The following is a 19961-nucleotide window of genomic DNA, read 5'->3' on the forward strand; positions in this document are numbered from 1 at the left end:
GCTCCATAGCAACTGAACCGTTTGTGGGTGAAGAGACCAGTCCCCTGGGGCAACTTTGTCTCTGGATAGCATATCTGGGCTCTGATTCAGAATGCCTGGCACATACGCTACCCTTAGCGAGCGCAGATTGTGCTGAGTCCAAAGGAGGAGGCGTTCGGCCATGGTGTGCAGGTTGCGTGACCTGAGCCCACCCTGGCGATTTATGTAGGACACTATGACATGTTGTCCGTTCGGACCAGGATGTGTCCTTTATGTATGGGAGGAAAGCCTTTAGCGACAGTTCGACCGCTTTCATCTCTAGAAAGTTTATGTGCCACCGTTTCTCTAGGCCTGTCCAGAGGCCGGAGGTGGGTCTGCCATCGTGTAGGGTGACCCAACCTAGGTTGGATGCATCTGTCGAGATCACTTTCCATTTTGAGACTGAGCCCATACTCACGCCTGACTGAAACCATTCAGCTATTTTCCACGGAGCCAGGGCTCTGATGCAGCCGTGGTTCACTTTGATGCGCAACCGGCCTGATCGCTATGCGTGCGCCGGGACCTGGTTGTTCAGCCAGCACTGAAGGGGACGCATGTTCAGCAGGCCTAGTTTGAGAACTGATGATGCCGAGGCCATCAGCCCTAACATCCTCTGAAAACGTTTGAGAGGGGTGTATGAGCCGGCTTTGAATGAAACCGCTTAGCACTGGATAGAGAGCGCTTGCTGTGACATCAGGCGCGCTTTCATCTGTAGAGTCTATGACTGTCCCCAGAAAAGAAATAGTCTGGCTGGGAGACAGCACACTCTTGGCAGTATTGATCCTGAGACCCAGACATTCGAGATGGCTGAGGAGCCAGGACCTGTGAGATATTACCTGAGCCTCTGACTGGGCTATAACTAGCCAGTCGTCGAGGCAGTTCAGAATTTGCACACCATGAAGTCTCAGGGGAGCGAGAGCGGCATCCATACACCTCGTAAATGTTCGAGGTGCCAGGGATAGACCGAATGGTAGGACTTTGTATTGATAAGCCTGCCCCTCAAAGGCGAATCTTAAGAATGGCCTGTGGCGAGGTGCTATCTGGATGTGAAAAAAAGGGCATCTTTCAGATCCACTGAGAAAAACCAATCCCCTGGGCGAATTTGCACGAGGATTTGTTTCGTTGTCAGCATCCTGAACGAGCGCGTCATAAGCGCTTTGTTCAGATGACTGAGATCTAGAATGGGTCTGAGACCACCATCCTTTTTGCGAACGAGGAAGCAGTGGTTGTAAAAGCCTGACACGCTTATTGTCAAGGGAACAGCTTCTATAGCACCCTTCATTAACAGTTTCGAAACTTCGGCGCTAAGCACGTGACTCACGCTGCTTTTCACCAATGTCTCGACCACGGCGCGGAAACGCGGGGGTTTGCGGACAAACTAGAGTGAGTAAACTTTTTATATTATGTTCAGTACTGTAACAATATTAGCTCAAAGGGGAAATATTAATAATAATCCATAATTATTAATTATGATTAATTATTAATATTTGGGTCAGTTAATTATATTAACTTTGAGGTAAGCCAAATTAATATTACAATAAATTATTCAGTTCCAACGAACTCTTTGATTATTCATTTATTCTAAGGAAAATGTATCTTCATGGTCGCTGAAAATTAATTATTCCTTATCATGTACAGCAATTTAGAGCATGTAACAAGATCAAAATTGTAAAGGGGACTTTGTATGCAAATAGAGGATCAGAAACCAAATTCATAATTATGCACAAGTTTTATTAACTAAATCACAAACATAACTAAACTAAGCAAAACAAACAAACAAACATGCATACATACATTCATTCATCCATACATACATGCATAGGTCAAGTGGTGAGTGTTATGGAACCGTAAAAAGGAAATAGAACTATGGAGCAAGATCTATTTTAGTATGATAAGAAACCATCAGCTTATTTCATAGCACCTCATTAAATACTTGCATGATCAGTTGCAAATCGTGGACAATTCTTGAAGTGGTTGAAAAATGAGTCCGTTGGTGGGTCCGTGAGGGTCAAAAGTCATGGTGCAAGTTGCCATCTTGTGGTTCCGAAGCTGTTGTGGGTCGGAGCTTGCATGGTGGCTTCGAGCACATGGCTGTGGTGAGTCGAAGCCTGCTGTCCTGGCCTATTGAGTGCACGTTGGCTGGTGCGGCCTCCTGAAGTGCCAGGAAGGCCAGGAGTTGATCGTTGCCAATTCAATGATGGTAAAGTTGCAGTTTTTCTGGATTGAAGAAAAGGCAGTCTATCTCCCTCTGGGGAGCGTGAAAGCATGGCAGGCAGTGCTGGATCCAGGGCCATGGGCCCCAGTGGTGGGGGAGGGGCCCCCAACGCGAGGAGTACAGTGGAGGCCAGCAGCACAAAAACAAAAAGGTGGGCTGATTTAGTGAAAAGGCCTTTTTAAAGCTTGACAAAGGACAGCCCTATGCAGGCTGGTTCACCCAATGAGAAGGGTAGAATTTCTGGCGGGAGTTTCCTCTGTCACCAGGATTTACAAGCCTTTGTCTTAAGAGTGCTCATTCGGGCTGGCCTGCTGAATTGGTGTTTGATGACACAACTATGAAAGATCCTTGTAATACTAATATGTTGCACAGCTATTGGCATATCATGTACACAATCATTTCGATCTTCAGAGTACCAATTTATCGAGACCAAACATGGTATAAGTGGGTTACATTGACCATTGGTCCTGTAATAACTACATAGTGTCAAAGAGATCATAGTATCAACAGAATTATTAAAAGACAAAACACATAACAGTAACTCATTCTCAAAATGTTCTGGAATGCATGTTAATTTCATGTTAGTCAATTCATCAATAAATGAATGCAGGAGAGTCTGTTTAGCAGATTGTTTCTGTCTTTCCATGGTCTTTCTCTTGCATTTGGCCACATTCTTTAACACCCATAAAACCTTATCTGATCGTAAAAACTCTCTGTGTTCCCTGTAACAAGACACCGTCCTGCCAGTGTGTTAGCCTCATTTGGGATGTTAGTTTTTGGTGAAGGTTTCACAGTGAGTTTGCTGGATTATTCATTAAATAAATGAATAATTTGTGTGTGTCCGATTGGTCCAGACGCTACAGTACCCAATCTGAAATACTGGGGATGGCCTGCCAGGCCTTGGCCCGCATAGCGAGGGGTTGAATTATATCTGGGGTCAGGACGCTTTGTGATAGGGACCTGATTGCCTGTGTGGTGGGCACACTGCCTACACTGGGAATAGAGAAAATGCTCTCTTTGTGTTTTATTATGGTCGCCATTAAAATGGCGTTTGTGTGCAGGCGTGCATGTTTTATGACAGGCTTGTTTGCTGCAGTGTTGAAATCCCCAGCCGCCTGAATAGAGTTTAGCGTACTAAAATTCAGTTTGCGTATCTACCCCGAAGTGATACAATTCTGTATCAAAATGTTAAGGCCAGACAAGTAGTTTTTTAAGGCTTGGTTTGTAGGGAATTACAAACCTGCGCACATATATTCAAACGCGCATACCAATAGACTGAACTCGTAATACGCATGTGCACGCCATCAGCGTTGTCACAGGTTTCGCGTTTAAAGTCTGTGTAGATTGTCCTGTTAAAACGTTGTTGTGTTAGCGGCTCTAAGTTAATAACTAATGATCATTGCAGCCAAAGTGAATTAATCAAATTAACTTCAGCTGGAAAATAACTTTATTCAAGAACTGCTATAAAGCCAAAACAATCTCTGTTACTTTAAACTATCCTTGTATCTCTGTAAATCCGCTTTGGAACAATCAACATTGTTAAAAGCGCTATGTAAATGAAGATGACTTGACTTGACTTGACTGGGCCGAAGAGGCCGGTGGTGGAAATGGGAGAGTCCAGGAAGGGAGCTTTGTCAGCGTCCTTCATCTACTTGAGGGTAAGCCAGAGGTGGCGCTCTAGCACAGTCAAATTCGCCATGTTCCTGCCGATCGCCTGGGCGGTAACCTTCGTAATGCATAGCGCTAAGTCAGTGGCGCTACACAGGTCCTTAAAAGTCTCAGGATCAGGGCCGGACTCATCCATGGAGCGGAGAAGTTTCGCCTGAAACACCTGGAGGAAAGCCATCGTGTGAAGCGCCGACGCAGCCTGCCCGGCGGAGGCGTATGCTCGACCGGTGAGAGCTGACGTGGTACGGCAGGGCTTCGATGGGTGTGTCGCCTTTGACTACCATCCTCTAGCGGAGAGCTGGCAAAGGCGCGCTGCAACAGCTTCTGACACAGGCGGAATTCTGTCATAATCCTTCTCCTTCGCGCTGTTGAGTGTCGAGAGTGTCGAAGAAGCTGAGGATTTGAGACAAGCTGAAAAAGGAGCCTTCCATGACTTTGTCAGCTCGTCATGAACTTCAGGGAAGAAGGGGGCGGGTCTTTGCGGAGGAGCTTGACGGCGACCTTGCAGGAACCACTCATCCAGCCTGCTTCGCGAGGGTTCTGCGGGCTGCGACCAGTCCAGCCCGAGGTCCTCCACGGCCTTCGTCAGGAGTTTCATAAGCTCAGTGTCAAGGGAAGGCCTGACGCCACCGGAGCAGTTCTGAGTCGAAGACGCGGGGTCCGCAATAGAGCCCGGCCACTCCTTACTATGTGACGCAACAATAGAGAAGCTGTCGTCTTCGTCATCCTCCTCTTCCAGTCCACCGAAGGAAACCTTCAAGATTTTTCATCTTGAAGGTCTATAAAGAAGGACTATAATGCGTTAAGAGTACTGGGGAGCTAAACCATTTAGTGCTTTGTAAGTAATCAGCAATATTTTAAAATTTATACAATGTTTAATAGGGAGCTAATGCAGCGTTGACAGAATCGGGCTAATATGGTCATACTTCCTGGTTCTGGTAAGAACTCGAGCTGCTGCATTTTGGACCAGCTGCAGTTTGTTTATTAAGCGTGCAGGACAACTACCCATAATAGCATTACAATAATCTAGAGTTAATGTCATGAATGCATGAACTAATTGTTCTGCATTTTTCATTGAGAGCATATGATGTAATTTAGATATATTTTTAATATGAAAAAAGGCGGTTTTACTGATACTAGACACGTGACTTTCAAATGAAAGATTGGTATCAAAGAGCACACCCAGGTTCCTAACCAAGGACGAGGACTTGACAGAGCAGCCATCAAGTGTTATTACTTGAGGATGTTTTTTGTCCAAAAATTAGAATCTCTGTTTTTTCAGAATTAAGTAGTAGGAAATTGCTAGTCATCCAGTTTTTTATATCAGCAATGCATTCCGTTAATTTTGTGAATTGGTAAGTTTCGTCAGGGTGTGAAGAAATATAGAGCTGCGTATCATCAGCATAACAGTGAAAACTAATGCCATGCTTCCTAATGATAGGTAGCATGTACAGAGTGAACAACAACAGTCCTAGTACTGAGCCTTGTGGTACACCATACTGAACTTTTGATCGATTAGACATCTCTTAATTTACTGCTACAAACTGATAATGGTCAGATAAGTATGATTTAAACCATGCTAATGCAATTCCACTAATTCCAGCATAACTTTTGAGTCTATTTAAAAGAACTGATGTGGTCGATAGTGTCAAATGCAGCACTAAGATTGAGTAACACTAATAGAGAGATACAACCACGATCGGATGATCAGAGCAAATCATTTGTGACTCTAATGAGAGCTGTCTCAGTACAATGGTACGGTCTAAATCCTGATTGAAAATCCTTGCAGATATCATTTCTTTCTAAAAAGGAACTTAGTTGTGAAGATATTGCCTTTTCTAGTATCTTTAACAGAAAAGGTAGATTCGAGATCGGCCTGTAATTGACTAATTCTGTAGGATCAAGTTGCCAAGTAAATTAAGTTTACACAAGACTAGATAATGATCTGAGATGTCATCGCTCTGCTGCAGAATTTCAACGGCATTTCAACATCAACATTGATTCCAAGTGATAATATTAGATCTAGAGTATGATTATGACAATGAGTGGGTCCTGACACATGTTGTCTTACTCCAATAGAGTTAAGAATGTCTTTAAATGCCAATCCCAATGCATCTTTTTCATTATCTACATGTATAATACAATCACCAACAATTAGGACTTTATCTGCAGCCAGTACTAACTCTGATAGAAAGTCAGCAAATTCTTTGATAAAGTCTGTTTGGTGCCCTGGTGGCCTGTATACACAAGCACAAATCTCAAATGTGATTTATCATTTACACTAGATCTTGTTACATTAAACACCAACACTTCAAAATAATTTTATGTGAAACTAGATTTCTTAGTTATTCTGAAAATATTACAATAAATTAAAGCAACACCTCCCCCTTTGCCTTTCAGATGAGGTTCATGTTTATAACCATAATCTTGCGGGGTGGACTCATTTAAAGTAATGTAATCGTTTGGTTGTAGCCAGGTTTCTGTCAAACACAGCACATCTAGGTTATTATCTGAAATCATATCATTAACAATAAGTGATTTTGAAGTAAGGGATCGAATATTCAGCAACCCAAGCTTTATCATTTGCTCATTTGTATTATATTTGTTTTTTATTTGTTGAACATCAATCAAAATTTTACCCTTAGATTGGTTTGGAAGTTTTTTGTATTTCAAAATTCGGGCATCAGACACAGTCTCTATATGATGATATCTAGGTGAAAGAGTCTCTGTGTGATGGGATTTATCTGACCTCAGTGACGTGAGACAGCTAGAAGATGGTCGGTTTAGCCAGTCAGTCTGCTTCCTGACCTGAGCCCCAATTCATGTTTGAGCTCTAAGACAATGTGCCATATTACCAGAGAGAAGAGCAGCACCATCCCAGGAGGGATGAATACCATCTCTTTTCAACAGGTCAGGTCTGCCCCAAAAACTTTTCCAATTGTCTATGAATTCTATATTATTTTGCGGACACCACTTAGACAGCCAGCCATTGAGTGAGGACAGTCTACTAAGTATCTCATCACTCCTGCGAACAGGAAGGGGTCCAGAGCAAATTACAGTGCCTGACATCGTACTTGCGAGTTCACACACCTCTTTAACGTTAATTTTAGTGATCTCCGACTGGCGGAGTTGATCATCATTAGTGCTGACATGAATCATAATCTTAGAGAATTTACGATTAGCATTAGCCAGCACTTTTAAATTTAAACCACGACTACAGCGTCTCACCGTCACCCATTTGCCCGCCTGCACTGGCACTACAGCCGGAACCGAACAATGTACAGAGTTCACTAAGCTAGTCACATCCAAAGCAGTATCTAAAGCCCTTGCACTCTTACAATTAACCTCGATTAAAGTTTGGATGCTTGTCTCTAGTTTTTAAATTTTCTCCGTCAACCTGACTATCTCCCTGCATTTATCACATGTAAATCCTGTGCTGACAGTGAAGGCTATGCTATACATGTTACATGAAGAGCAAGTGACAATAAGAGGAGAAGATGACATGACTCACGGGGCCCTATCTTGCACCCAGCGCAATTGACTTTGTACACCGACGCATGTATCATTCCTATTTTGCACCCGCGCAAAGAGCGCTTTTCCCTCCACAGAAGCACGTCGCTAAACTAGGGAATGAACTTGCGCTCCCTGGGCGGTTCAGCGCAAAAGAGGAGGCTTGTTCTGGCGCAAACGTTCCTTCATGCTATTTTGCAGGTTTAGAAAACAATTGCGCCACTAAACAGGAAAAAATAGTTTAAAGTCAGTGGCGCATTGCGCATGTTATTCATATGCTATTTTAAGGGTGCATGCTTGGCCATAATCAATGTAGCGTGTGCACAACGCGCATATACTTTGATTCTCTCATCTACACAGAAGCAGCAGTTTTCATTTTTGTAAACCATACATTATTACGATAGATAGATAGATAGATAGATAGATAGATAAATAGATAATTTATTATAAAAGCATACATCTAGCTTACACATTTACCCAAATTATCATCCGCCTGTTTAACCTAAGTTCATTTGGGTGGGTTTCTCCATTTCAATGTAACTTCTCTCTTTTACGGCCGTGACGAGAGCGTTGCTCTCCTTGGCTGTGAACCGCTCCTGGCGCGCGCCTGGCAAATCCGCCATTACAATAGCAATCCGCTATGGAAAAAGCGCGTCTGCTCTTAAAGGGAATGTGAGATGACGCTCTGATTGGTTTATTTCGCGTTACGCCCAAACCACACCTATGAATAATGAAGCTACTTCAGACCAACCCATTTTAGATTTGCGCCGGGCGCAAGTGTCATTTATCCCGCCGGGAAAATAGCAACAGCGCCCAAGACCCGCCCACAAAGTTACTTGCGCTTTGCGCTTGACACTTGCGTTTCAGATCGTTAAAATAGGGCCCACTGTGTTTGTTGACTGATCCTACTCACCACAGTTGTTTGAATGAACTCTGGAACGCTAACAGCCACAGGCTAGCGAATTACTAGCATGTTGTGCTAGCAATAACGATTTAGATTGAAGCTAGCGATGTCAGGTTAATATGTGATGTTGAATAAGTTATGTTTAGCAGTATAAACAACAAGGAATGATAGTAAATAATGATTAAAAACAGAAAGCTATAAGAAGCTTACAGACACAAACCAACTCAACAGCAGCAGCAAGGCAGTAGGGGTGGGCGATATTGCAAATTTCGGTATCAATCCGATACCAAGTAAATACAGGGCCAGTATCGCCGATATCGATACCGATAACAATAGTTTTTCATTTTAAAAGCATGCACTTGAACTTGTATGCACTTTCCTGTGCTAGAGCAGTGTGTCATGATTTATGAGGTGAATGCATCATTAATATGCTAAATCTGAATACGTTTTCATGACTACTAAATATTTTGTGATTTGTGCTCTCAACTCGCCTGTAATTAGTCAGTGACTTTTAAAAAACTACCCTAATTATAGTACTAGCCCACTACTAGCCTACTGTTCAAAAGTTTGGGGTCTGTAAGATTTTTAATTCTCTTCTGCATTTATTTGATCAAAAATACAGTAAAAACTGTAATATTACAATTTAACAAAGGCTATCTGTTTTCTATGTCATGGTAAACTGTAATTTATTTATGTGATCAAAGCTGAATTTTCGGCATCATTACTCCAGTCATGATGATAATTCATTTTAATATGCTGAATTTGCTGCTCAGGAAACATTTCTTATTATTATCAATGTTGAAAACAGTTTCATATTTTTGTGGAAACCATGATACATTTTATGCAGAATTATTTGATGAACAAAGTTGAAAGAACAGCATTTATATGAAATAGATTTTTTTTAACAGTGTAAAACCCTTGACTGTCACTTTTGATCAATTTAATGCATCGATCCTTGTTGAATAAAAATATTATTATTATTATATAAATAATAATAATTATTATTATTCATTAAAAAAATCTTACTGACGTCAACATTTTGAACCGTTATGTACACTTTTGGTTTGTTTATTGCGAAATAACTCCTGATTGTTTTTCTGTCATTTAAGCAAGGCTTCGTTTCCCAAATGCACAGGGCCTTTGAGCTCAGCTAAGCACCAGCATCGAACGCTCTCTGTGATTGATTGGTTTCGTCTTGTATCCTTGACTAGGAGAAAAAGTTCTATCCTACACAATTATCCGTTAACATTCGTTTATTTTTCCACTTAGAAGCTTATTTTACGCACTGAATTGCGTGCTAAATTAATAAAAATTACTGGTAAAAAAACACACATTTGGATCGATATTTTTATTTGAGGATCGATCCTTTTCGATACCACGTCAGTATCGATAGTATCGATACTTCAGGATCGATCTGCCCACCCCTACAAGGCAGACAGGAGGAATCGATGCAATCAAGCAAGTGTGGAATAGTTATGCAAGTGTGGATCTTATATCTTGCCGATCAGAAAATTGCAGTACAGACCACAGGTTGTGAGTGGGGGTGTTTTTGTGGAATGCAGGAGTGATGTGATTTCCCAAAGGAGAGGAGCATTTTCATGGACTATATTACAGCTTCATTTATTTCTCCCAGTCGTACGTCTGGTTGACATGAATCTTAACCTCAAATCACTGGAGATTAAGACCCCCAGTGAAGTCTTTTATTCATACATAATATTTGAGAATGTAATTGCAGAGCTTTTTTATTTATTTATTGTGTGTGTGTTCATTGACATGTTCAAGTTAATGGCCACACAAGAGCAGTATCAATATTGAATTAAGTTCTTCCTTTAACCCAATAACAAAAGATTACTTTGAAATGTGCTTCAGAAAGAAAGGGGAAAAACACTCATTTAAATACATTTATGTCATCCTCAAGGCATGCGATTGGATCTTCATTTTCCCAGGTAATTGGCAGCTATGTAAATGTCTATGAATCATATTTAGTCCGAGGAGAGCTGTAGAGAAAAACCATCTCATATCATGCCTATTCCCAGAGCAATTTTCCAGAACAATTGGCAGTGCAAAATAGGCTCTTGCATTCTCCACTTTTTTCTATATTCATCTGTAGCTATCAACACAAGCCTACTCACTGCTCAGTGAGATCTAAAGCATTTACAGTATTGAGGGTGTCTGGAAAGATAGGAGTATATATGAGAAAAAAACATGGATGGAAAAGATGACTTTGCTTAAAAAAAAATAACAAATAAAAAACCGATTACCTTGCGTTAATAATGTTTTTTATTACGTACACCTTTATCCTTTCAAAGTCAATAAAGCTGAACAGCATGTGCTCTGTTCAGTTTTCTCTTGTTAACCATCACTTTGAATCCCAAACAACAGCTGAAATTGTCCTCACTTTGTGCCATCCCAGCAGCCAAGCATGTCAATCCATGGTCAAGAAAGCATTCATCTCTTGACATCTCCGACATTCAACTGAGTTGAGCAATTCCTCTAAACGCCCGTGGGATGAAGAGATTTGAATGACCTGTGTTCTGAGGACACAGTCTGAGGAGGATTCACTGAAAAGCTGCAGAACTTTATTGTGTGATGTGTCAGTACAAAAAAAGAAAAAAAAACAAGGTGTGGTCACATCTACAATTGTCTTTTCAATAGGAATCCATGCAATTTGGAATTTTGTGTGAAGGTGAAAAATGTTCCCATGCAGATTTTGCAAGGTGTTCAAGTTGTTCACGGATTCGTAGCTTTGATCAAAAGAAAGCTGCTTGGTTTGAAAATGACTTCTGTGTGAGTTGTGTTTTATACTGTACTGTATATAATGCATTTTTTTACATAGCAGCAAAATCTACTCCACCATTTATGATCGTACAGATAAACGCAATACATCACTCGAAACTTTAAAGGGTTCAAAACAAAACAATGTGCTTTTGTAAAATAAAGTAAACAAACAGGTTGTGATTTCTGCCGTCTCAGTGTCCGTCAACATTTTTCTAGAGCTTGTCACAAAAATAAAAATAAAACTCAGTGAAGATTTGTCACACAGACATGAGAAATATATCTTGTACTGTTCTCTCTACATGTTTGCTCTCGAAGCGTGAACATAGACAAACAGCAAGCCAAACTCTGTTCAAGAGCCAGGATATGAGTGTCTTGCTCCTTTAATGGTACATGTAACTTAGTGCAATTTACATGGGCAAAAAAACACCAGCCATTGAACCAAGTAATACTATAAATAAAATGAAAGTATTATAAAATACTTATTAGAAAAATCAAAATGACATGCTTATTAACAGTGTAGCAAGTAAAATGTATACAGATACATTTCTAACTCAGGTTAGAAGCATTATCAATACAACCCACCAGCGTCGAACGGCAATAACTTAAACATCTGCAATTATATCATGTTTAAACTCCTGCAATATACACTAGACAGATAAATGATTCAAATAAACTTACAGCCAATGCTTTCGTCAGGGATTAGAAGGATTGATGCAGCACAAACATATCTCAAGCGTTCACTGCACCAGAGAATGTCTAATAGGAAGAGAATTGGCACTCTCTGCTTACTTCCGGTTTCTGGACTGGCTGCAGTAACACGTCTCTGTCCATGCGGGGGCGCTCGCAGGCGAGTGCAGAATGAATGGAGGTCTATGGTGAAAAACCCTCAAAATCCACTTTTCTCAGGATATAATTTTTTGTCTAGTAATTTGAATGTTGTATTCGAAAGGAGATGCAAAGAAATTACACATTGCTGGGTGTTAGATTTTTTAGAGTCACTTATTTGGTTTAAAAAGTCTTTTAAAATGTCAATAACGTCAGAATGCTGACGTCATTAGCATAATGCTAGCGTGTTATGGGCAACAACAAGTCAAACTGTAAGAAATCGAAACGAAATAAGCACTCGTTCATTCAACTTTTGACCTATAACCCATGTTGAACTTGCAAAACCTACAATAAAATATGAGATTTCTCAACGGGAATCGGGTGAAAGAGACACATTTAGCCGTCTAGCCCCATAGACTCCCATTCAGTCTGCACTCGCCCGCGATCACCTCCAGTGGAATTCTAATGGAACTGCAACCAAGATCTATACAATGGGGCTAATAGGAAGTGCCAAGGCTCTCCGTAGACGGGCTCTGACTGCACCATGAGCTCGCCATTTCCTGTTACCCAATGCGCATTGTGGAAACGCGTCAAAATAAAAGTCCTCACATAGGACTATAAACGTAGATGTTTATTGAAAATTATACACAGCCTCTAACAGAGGCAGAACATATCTATAAAACATGCAAGTGCTTCTTTTAAATTATCTAATTCAAAATGAAAATAAATATTCTCTGTTTATGTAAGCTGTATGAAAAGAGAGAAATGTACAGTCCTTCCAGTATGAGCTCATAACACCCACATCAACTCGATGAAACGCATCATGTTTCATCAGATTCATTTACTTTGCATTGTTTTGGGATGCGGTGAGGAATAATCAGAAGAATTTACCTCATAAAAAGAGAGCGACTGTGGTTTCAGTTGTATTTTGAGGAGTGAGTTGATCCAGCCGAGGATATAATTTCTGACAAGTTATTTATTCTTACTTACATGTACATTAGACCAGTGGTTCTCAACTCCAGTCCTCGGGACCCACTGCTCTGCACATTTTGTATGTCTCCCTTATTTAACACACCTGAACCAGATCATCAGCTCGTTAGGAGAGACTCCATGACCTGATTTGAGTGTGTCAGATAAGAGAGACATACAAAATGTGCAGAGTGCGGGGCCCGAGGACTGGAGTTGAGAACCACTGCATTAGACAATGTGTTTTTTCTTTTCGTTTTTTTTTTACATAAACGTACATTTTTTACAAATTTGGCTTTTCCCAAAATATATTTCTTCACTGAAATGAGTGAAATCGGCTAAAATATTTAGAAATAAAATGTATTTGATATAAGCAACATATTAAACTAGGATGAACATTTATATGTTCTATACCAGTGGTTCCCAAACCTGTCCTGCCGGCACCCCAACACTGCACATTTTCTTTGTCTCCCTAATCAAACACACCTGATTCAACTCATCAGCTCATTAACCCATGTGATAAAAAATATTGTACTGTTTACTGTGCGATAATTCATGCATGCATGTGACATTACAAAACGTCTCGGTTACGTATGCAACCCTCGTTCCCTGAGTTCAGGGAACGGAGACTTGTCGTCGGGGGAGTTCCATGACGAACTGGGATCACGCTAGGGAGCCAATTACCTTCGAGAGAATTGAAAACGAGCCAATGGACACTGGCATGCAAGATTTGCATTCCGCAACCCGCCTACCAGCGTGGGTATAAAAGGAGGAAGTAAACATTGCGCAATGCTTTTCGCTGAGGAGCTGAAAAGTGTCCAGTCCTCGCGAAGGTACAACAACATGGCGAAGGGACGACACGTCTCCGTTCCCTGAACTCAGGGAACGAGGGTTACATACGTAACCGAGACGTTCCCTTTCGTCCTGGGAACTCCGACGTGTCGTCGAGGTAGTTCCCTGACGAATTGGGATCCCTAATAAAACACCATGGTGCTGGCCCCTACCAGCGCCCAGCTAAGCTACCCTGCAGCAGTTTCTTGTAATAAGTTGCGGCAGCTATCTAGGGAATCACACTGCTGTTCCGCAAGACCCGCACAGTGGATTTTGGATAACTCTGGGAAAGCGTGCCCTAACCTTCCTGCCTCGAAAGGACCTGAGGCAGGTAAGCACTGACTGGACGCGCTCCTCCTTGAGGCGCGCAGTCTGGGCAACCGAGTCCAATTCCATACCGAGATAAGAGATCCTCTGCACGGGGCAGAGTTTGCTCTTGTCCCAGTGGATCTGAAGCCCAAACCGGCTGAGGTGCCGGAGCACCATGTCCCTGGGATCGCACAACACATCTCGCTTGTGAGCTAGAATGAGCCAGTCGTCGAGATAGTTGAGGATGTGAACACCTTGTTCTCTCATGGGAACAATGGCCGCCTCCGCGACTTTCGCGAAGACACGGGGCGACAGGGCCAGCCCGAAGGGTAGGACTTTGTACTGATACGCTCGACCCTCGAACGCAAACCGTAGAAATGGTCTGTGTCGAGGAAGAATCGAGACGTAAAAGTACGCGTCCTTCAGGTCGATCGCTGCAAACCAATCCTGGGGACGGATGCATTCGAAAATGCGCTTCTGCGTGAGCATTTTGAACGGGAGTTTGTGCAGGGCCCGATTCAAAACTCGCAGGTCCAGGATTGGCCGTAACCCACCGCCTTTCTTGGGTACAATGAAGTATGGGCTGTAAAACCCAGACCTCACCTCGGCAGGAGGGACTGGCTCGAGCGCGTCCTTCGCCAGCAGGACATCGATCTCTTTCTGCGGTGGATGGGGCATCCACTGACTGCACACAGGTGAAGTGGACGCCCCTGAACTTGGGAGGCCGGCGTGCAAATTGAATTGCCGGATGGTGCGGATGAGCCATCGGGACGGAGTTGGAAGCTCTAGCCAGGCCTTCAGAAACCGTCCCAACGAGCCCACTCGACCCACCAGCGTACCTGCGGAGGGGCAGCGAGGCGGAAGACAGGGACCCGGCTCCGGTAGCGTAGTAGCGACCGAGAGCGGGGTCTGGGCACGGAACTTGACGCCAACCTGTTTCCACCGGGGGGCAGACGGCAGAGAAGGCCCGTGGGCATTCTGCTGCGGGCTGCCCAGTGGCGAGGGGAGGGGGAGAGACGAGGAACGAGGCCCTGCCTCCTCGTGAACTGGTCTCTGTGCCTCCGGGCCCAACCGCAGACAGACTGGGAAGAGGGGAACGGGAGCGATGCCGCTCGGAGACGGCATCCACTGCCATTCTGGCCCTCTTGGGTGGAGGAGACTGTGTGCCCACCAGTCTCGACAGTGAATGACCTGAAGGAGAAGGTAGAAACTGCTCTTTTATTGAAACTTTGGGGCGGAACAGAAAGAAAAGGGAACAGAAAATTCTCCGCCCAGCCCTCCCTCGGGGGAAGGAGGTATGCAGAGGCACCCTCCTGTAGAGCAGCATCCAGGTCCTCCCTCAGGTCGCCCGTCTCATGAACGTTTCCTTCCCTTCCTTTTACAGGAAGGGGCCGGGGGCGCCTGAGCGGGCTGGGCCGTCCTCTTGCGACCAGACTTCCGCCCTCCAGGGTTGGACTGCTGCCCTGAAGGAGGAGCTGGCACAGGAGGACGTCCTCGGCAACGGGAAGCAGCCGGAGGCTCTACGGCGTCAGGAGACGGGCCAGCAGCCGCCCGTTTCCTGTGCAGGACATGCCGTATTGCTTCCGACTGCTTCTGGGCGGCGGAGAACTCTTGGGCAAAGCTCTCCAACGCGTCGCCGAAGAGGCTGCCTTGGAGATGGCCGTGTTGCTCTTTTAGAAAAAAAGAAAAGTGCTCTTTTCACGTGCCGAAGCACCAAGGGATCACCGCGGCAGACACATGGGGAAACTGCAAGCCCGTGTGCTGCACTCAACCATTTTTTTAAAGAGGAAACTCGGCCAATAGCGGGAGCGATGATCACTGAAGCGGCGTCACACCAGCAACAAAGAGGACCTTCTTTCTTCAAGAGGACTCGTTTTCTCTCACAAACTTCGGCGAAGAACAGCAGCTCAAGCAGAATACACTGTGAAGGCTCCGAAGCAAAAAGCATTGCGCAATGTTTACTTCCGCCTTTTATACCCGCGCTGGTAGGCGGGTTGCGGAATGCAAATCTTGCATGTCAATGTCCATTGGCTCGTTTTTAATTCTCTCGAAGGCAATTGGCTCCCTAGTGTGATCCCAATTCGTCAGGGAACTCCCCCGACGACACGTCGGAGTTCCCAGGACGAAGGGGAAATCACGTTTTCTGTTATGAGTGGACATTATATTAATGTTAATACTATGCTGCTAATGTTGCTGTTGCTATTATCCTGTTATCAGCATACTCACAGATGTTATGAGTGAATAATTGTAAACACAGTTATAATACATTATAATACGTATGTTACGCGTTTAGAAAGTATAATGCATTAAAACACATGACAAGCAACCACTTTCAGATGCAACAAGGAATCTGCAAACATTATAATGCATGTAAACTTTTGGTTACAATTATTTATGAAAATATATAATGAATTATAACATACATTATGTATACCTTTATAATACATTATACATAAAGGTTTTACGGCTCAATACATAAGCTATTTCCTAGCGAATGTGCTGGTGTCACCCATCCCGCAGCTCTAAAAAAATCTGTTAGCGAAGCACTCTGTGTCAACGCCCAGGAAGGAGCTACACTCACTCTTTGGAGGAGCTCACCTCCCAGGTGGGCACGGTGCACCTTGGGTATAACACACCAAGGTGATGGCAAGCACTATGCAGTGGGCCAACCTCTGCATGGAAACAGCCTTCCCTTATGCTGGTTTCCGTAACAGACAAGAGCTGAAAGAGATCCTGAGGCTTTGCATTCTGTCCTGTATAACCACAAGGCGGAAGGATCAGAGAAAAGCCAGGGCTGGGTCTGCCTCCTCCGGGGCAGCACTTGCAGGCTCACCACCTGGTCCCGTCTTAAGGGTGAGGCAGGAACCTTGGGCACATATCCAGACCGGGGGCTCAGATATTGTGAGAGTTGGCTGGCACGAATTCCAGGCACGAATCGTTGACCAAAAATGTGTGCAGGTCCCCTACCTTCTCGATAGAGGCAAGCACAAACAGAATTTTTAACTCAGCTGCTTGCAGTGATTCAAGGGGAGATCTCTGAGTGCAGTAGCACAAAAGATAAGTACCGAGAAGGTATAGGAAAATGGAGCGCAACTGGAAGAAAACAAAATTAGAGGTATTTCGGATTTCATGGAAGGAGAGCTCGATTACTTACAGAGAGGCTTTAAAAGCTGCTAGATCTGCTTATTTTTCAACCCTATTAGAAGAAAATAAACATAATCCTAGGTATTTATTTGAAACAGTGGCTAAACTAACGAAAAAGAAAGCTTCAAGAAAAAGAAAGCTTCAAGCCCAGAAGTTTCCAAGCAACACAGCAGCAATGACTTCATGAACTTCTTCACTTATAAGATTGATAATATCAGGGACAAAATTATAACTATGCAACCGTCTAATACAGTATCCCATCAGGCAGTGCATTTTAGTCTCACTGAGTGCATTTTAGTCTCCCTGAGTGATTAATTTATTGCTATAGGAGAGGAAGAATTTTGCAAACTCGTTAATTCATCTAAATCGACAACATGTATGTTAGACCCTATACCGACTAAGCTACTGAAAGAGATGCTCCCAGAGGTCATAGATCATCTTCTTACTATCATTAATTCGTCTTTGTCTCTAGGATACGTACCAAAAACCTTTAAGCTGGCTATGATTAAACCGCTTCTTAAAAAAACGCAACTTGATCCTACAGAATTAGTCAATTACAGGCCAATCTCGAATCTGCCTTTTCTGTCAAAGATATTAGAAAAGGCAGTATCCTCTTTCTCTTACCTCTCTCAACATGGCAGCAGAGAGTGCATGAGAAAGCGTGACCGGGTCCTCGAACCGCACCCAACTGCTGGCTGACGATACAAGAGGTAGCTGAGGGGTGCAATGCTTTACAGGGTCACACACCACCAGACTGGCCCTCTTGGGACCCAGGAACAGAGGAAACTGCTCTTTCTTTGAAGTGTGGTGTCATGCCAGTCTGCAATGTGGGTACAGCAGATAGTCTCTAGGAGAAGCTGGCAACCTCATCGAGGTGAGTGTATTTACACAATGAGTACTGAGGACTTAAGGCTCAGTTGAATGTGTCAGTATGTATGTTTACAACAAATTCTTTTGTCTGATTATCACAGTAATAGAGGAATCCCATGGGATAACCTGTTGGCCTTCAATTCTGACAACTGCAGCGTAATGCAGCGTCTACATTTCCCTTAATTTCTTTATCCCTATTTATTGTCATTGTTTGTGTTTCCTTGTACAGTGCAAAAAGATGTGAGCTGTATAAGGAGTTTGTTGAGTTTACAGACACAGACACACTGAAGCTGCTCAGATACTGCAGTACAAGATGGCTCAGCCTCCACACCTGCATTGAAAGAGTGCTGAATCAATGGGCTGCTCTGCAGGCTTACTTCAACAGTCATGAGGATGAGAGGAGTGTTAAAATCAGGAACCTGGCGGGCTACCTTGATAATCCGGAGATAAAATTCTATTTTCTCTTTCTGAGTGCCGCTTTTAAGCCATTGGTTGCATTCAACACTGCCTTCCAGGTAGGTAGGATGAAAGGTGGAGACATTACACAAAGTGTAAATGTCTATTTTTTTTTTTAATTCACATTTAATTTTTACCCATATTTTAGGCAGAGGGAGTGATGATCCATAAGCTACACAGTGAGATGACAAGACTGGTCAAGAGATACTTGGGCTACATTGTTCCAGCTAAATTGATTGTGGATACTCCTGTCAGTGAGGTATCCTACAGACAAGAGCACCAGCTGACAAATGAGGATCTCTTCATTGGAGCTGAGGCCAGAGCATTCCTCGAAAATGAAGAATTCTCCTCCATGTCAGTGACAAGGATATATCAGTAAGTTGTAGCTTGTGTAATAATCATACCTAGATGCTTAATTTGTCTACCTGGAGGTACTGGATCCAGCATCTCGCCTGGATATCTCTCCTGAAACAGATAAAAAGTATTGTAGGAATACTCATTCAGTACTTTCACGTGACCTAACTGAATATTTGTTGGAAATTTGTTCATACTACATAGTGGCAAGGCTAGGTCGCATGTTTCCCCAACTAAATGTTGAGGATCCAGATAAATTGAGAGGGGAGTTCACAGACTACCAGGTCACAGACAGCAAAAGGTTGCCCCAGGAGCAGAGAGTTGACAGATTCTGGGGCCTTATAGGGAGGAATGAGACCAGGTTCAGTGAGCTGCTAGACTGATGAAAGCATTGCTCTCCATTCCCCATAGCAATGCCTCCTCAGAGAGGAGTTTCAGCATGGTGAAAAAGAGTTACAGAAAATTGCATGAGCATGGATAACAGCACTCTTTGCGCTCTCCTATCCTGCAAAATAAACCACACCGGTTTGGTTTCAAAATACACTCCGTCAAAGAGAGCACTGAGAGCAGCTAAATCTGCCACATACAATTACAATACTTTAAAAAAAAGTGAGCACATATTCATGTTTACAAAACATACTGTACGTTTTTTTTAAAAGAGAGACACAGTTATTGATGCTCAAGGAATGATCTGTAAATAAATGTGTTAAATGAGTTTGTACCACAGTGTTATATGTGTTTGTACCAGTGTTAAAAACTGTGATGTTTTGTTGTAATAAAATTACAAAAAAATAAATAAATTAAGTTATGTTTTCATTTATAGGTATTGCAATGTAAATAATACACTTAACACATGCAGTACACTTTCCTCCTGCTATTCTCCAAACCAGCTGCTATAAAAATATAATTTTTGTTTTTACAAACACGTGATACAACTATTGTGACCGTCCATTTGGGGGGACAGGGAACGATCGCATCAAGAAATGCACAGATGGAATGGCATCTTGAAATAGACGCAAACGCACCCGTGTTGCTCTTTCAGGAAATGGGTCCCATCACCAGTGCCGGAGCACACAGGGGAATGACCGCGGCAACACTGAACAGTGAACTGAA

Source organism: Scardinius erythrophthalmus (assembly GCF_964197995.2).
Source record: "Scardinius erythrophthalmus genome assembly, chromosome: 10".
In the NCBI taxonomy this organism is placed as follows: Eukaryota; Metazoa; Chordata; class Actinopteri; order Cypriniformes; family Leuciscidae; genus Scardinius; species Scardinius erythrophthalmus.